Consider the following 3,865-nt stretch of genomic DNA (forward strand, 5'->3'; position numbering starts at 1 on the left):
CCTCAGCCTTCCAAGTAGCTGGAACTACAGGTGCGCGCTACCACGCCCGGCTAACTTTTTGATTAATTGTAGAGACGAGGTCTTGCCAAGTTGCCCAGGCGGGTCTCGAACCCGCAGGCTCAGGCAATCCAGTCACCTCCCAAAGCATGGAATTACAGGCTGAGCCACTGAGCCTGGCTACAACCAGCTAATTTTTTGATTTATTGTAGAGACGAGGTCTCACCAAGTTCCCCAGGCTGGTCTAGAACCCCTTGCCTCAGCCTCCTAAAGTGCTGGGATTCAAGCAAGGGCCTCTTAAGTGCAGACAAAAGTCTCCCGATATCTCGCCAGCCACATGGTGGAGTGGAGGGGTATTGGGGAGCTCACCTCCACAGGGACCCAGTGTATCAGACCAGTGTATGGGAAAGCCATGGACATGTCAGACATTGACCTCCCAGATCTAAGAGGAGTGGACACTGTGGAGGACACCCCACACCCCTTCAGCCTCTCCTCAACTGAGAACCACCCAAGATGGTGGGATCCTAACCCAGCCTCAGAGTCCATCCTGGTTAGTCTAATCGGCCTTGGCATGACTGGCTTAGAAATGGGCACCTGATTTAATCCTGGCCAATGGGAAGCAAGGGGACATTTGCTGAGAGATTCTGGAAAAATGGAGAAAGAAAGAATCACAGATCTAAGGTTTAGAGTAAGAGTTTATAGTTTACCAGAATGACATGGAAGAAGGAATGAGGGAGGGCACCTGCAAGCTGGTTGACTTTGAGAGTTGACTTTGAGAGGTGTGGATTGAATGCCACAAAAGAGGGAAATACAAGATCAGATAATGGATTTCCTTTGGGAACATAAGTCATGGGGCCAGCTGGTCATGGTGAAATCTGGCGTTGGGAAATTGTGTGGGCTGTGGACTTGACAATGGAGCCAGCTGCATCTTGCAGAGCTGTCTGTGAATGTGCTGATAACACACTCTGAAAAGATCACAGTGCCGGTCCAGGATGAGGAAAACATGGGAATCCATCACGTGAACTGAGATTTCAGCTTCTTCCCTAACTGGTCGCCTACACTGCATGCAGACCTGTCTACTAAGGAAGCTGATCTCGTCTCCCATCCAAGTACCATCCAGGCCCAACCCTCCTGAGATCAGACAAGATTGGGTGCATTCAGGGTGGTGTGGCCATAGACCTGATTTGACGTGTCTTTGAAAAGGTTTCACTCACATCCCACCCCTCACGTTACTAAGTAAGGGGGATGTTTTCCGTTCCACTCTCCAAGGAGGACCAAGTCCTGTTTGTCTCTGCCCCTCACGCCTTCCTGAAGGGGTGGCAGTGGGAGAAGAAACTATGGTTTATTGGGACTTATTCTTGTGCCCCTAATCCCACTAGGGAGAAGCTACATTTCGGAGAGTACGTTTGATTTGGCGTGTGTTGGGAAGCCCACTGTGTCCACCCATCTAAGCCTTTCCAATAAGCATTTATTTTGAGCTGTGTGATTCCTGGGTTGACTCCTCAAAGGGCTCCAGATTCAGACTTGATGCAGGGAAACTATGTGGGGAGTTGATAAGAGCTAGTGCTTTTCAAATAGGCTGCCTGGGTTCAAATCCAGGCTCCGCCTCTGGTTCTCTGACTTCAGTTTTCCCATGTATTAAATGGAGATGATAATGATACTACCTACCACATAGGGTTGTGAGGATTAAATGAGCTTGTATAGGATATTTCATTGGTCCAGGGGATTGGGATGGGTGTTAAGATAGGTCATCTGTTGTAAGTTAATCAGCAGTTGTTGTTTGCTTTTTTTTTTGCGTCGGTGTCTCACACTAGACACTCTAGCCCAGGCTAGAGTGCAGTGGCACAATCTTGGCTCACTGCATCCTGGATCTCCTGGGCTCAGGCAATTCTTCCACCTCAGCCTCCCAGTAGTTGGGGCTACAGGTGCACACCACCATGCCTGGCTAATTTTTAAAATTTTTTTGTGGAGATGGAGTCTCGCCATGTTGCCCTGACTAGTCTCAAACTCCTGAGTTCAAGCAATCCTCCCACCGTGGCCTCCACCAAGTAATCCCAAGTGCTGGGAGTACTGCTCTTAGCCTTTCCATCTACCCACTTGCTTTTTTCTTCTTTCTAAGATGCCTCTTCTAAACAAAGCATCTTAGAGCCGATGAAATAGGGTAAATGGAAAGGTTAAGAGCAGTACTCGGAGCACAGAAAGCTCTGTGCGACTGTTAATCAGTATCATTACTGTTCACTTCTCCAGTACACCCTCTGAAGTGTCCCCAACCTTTTTGGCCTCAGGGACCGGTTTTGTGGAAAACAATTTTTCCACAGAATGGTGGGGGTGGGAGGTGGTTTGGGAATGATTCAAGCGCATTGCATTTATTGTGCACTTTGTTTCTATTATTATGATATTGTAATATGTAATGAAATAAGTATACAGCTCTCCATAATGCAAAATCAGTGGGAGCCCTGAGCTTGTTCTCCTGCAACTAGACTGTCCCATCTGGGGGTGATGGGAGACAGTGACATCCAAAGTGTGTTGCTTATGTCCAGTCTACTCCGTAACCTTGTTTTGGTTGCTGTTGCTGCAGAAAACCTTCTTCACAAAGATAGGATGTTGGAAATGAAAGCAGGTTTTTTTTCAGTGCTGATCTGACAGGAGGCGGGGCTCAGGTGGTCATGCGAACGATAGGGAGTGGCTGTAAATACAGGGGAAATTTCATTTGCTTGCTCACTGCTCACCTCCTGCTGTACAGTCCGGTTTCTAACGGGCCATGGACCAGTACCAGTCTGTGGTCCGGGGGTTGGGGACCCTGGCCTACAGCATTCTTCTCATGCTTGAGGGAAGATCCCTCAAGCAGACACAGCTTCTCTCTCTCTCTCTGTCTCTCTCTCTCTCTCTCTTTCTCTCTCTCCCTGTCTCTCTCCATTACTTCCGTTGAATTCAAACAAGGCAGCATGTTGCAATGATCGCAACCTTCCAGTCACAACTTCAGGATAGAGACAGACATCACGGAGCGGGGAAACAGGGAGCCTGGGATGCCAATGACATGGGTGAGCATCTGGACAGACCCACAAATCTCTGTATGTCTCCTGTTACTTGCAGCCCAAAGCAGTCATATACAGTTTGTGTGTGTGAGTGCACAAGTGTGTGTGTGAATGTATGAGTGTGAGAGTATATGAGTGTGTGTGTGAGTGTACGAGTGTGTGTGAGAGTGTATGAGTGTGTGGGTGAGTGTACAAGTGTATATGTGAGTGTATGTGTATGCGTGTGTATGTGAATATATGAATATGTGTGTGCGCATGTACAAATGGGTGTGTGCATGTGTGTGCATATGAGTATGTGTGTATGAGTGTGTGTGAGTGTACGAGTGTGTGTGTATGAGTGTATGAGTGTGTGAGTGTACAAGTGTACGAGTGTGTGTGTGTGTGTGTGTGTGTGTGTGTGTGTGTATGTGTGTGTGTGAAATGCTCTCCCCAGAGCAGCACTGGTGAGTTTCCGAGAGCTCTGAACATGGCTGTTTTTACTGGTGTTTCCTCAGACCTCTCTGGCACTCCTGAACCCCCTAAGCAGGTATCCCTCCCACAAGGCCTCTTTCTCTACCCCTGTGGCAGATCTCTGGGAAACCGAACCCAGAGGTCTAATTGACAGGTAACTCCAAGATGTTGCTTGTACAAAGACGCTCAGTACCCCTGGTGGCCCACCTCCCCAACACCAGTGACACAGCAGCAGATACTCCTGTCTCCAGCCCTGGGGGCTCTTGTCACCCCACCTCCACCCCTGGCTTCTCTTCTGCATCTCCAAAATGATCTCTCTGGAATTGTCCCTGATTTTCTCTTGGAACACTATCTCCCAAAGAGCGGAATAAGCTAGTAAGATT

The sequence above is a fragment of the Carlito syrichta genome, unplaced genomic scaffold, assembly GCF_000164805.1.
Source record: "Carlito syrichta isolate Samal-C Ts95f unplaced genomic scaffold, Tarsius_syrichta-2.0.1 Scaffold316424, whole genome shotgun sequence".
Lineage (NCBI taxonomy): Eukaryota > Metazoa > Chordata > Mammalia > Primates > Tarsiidae > Carlito > Carlito syrichta.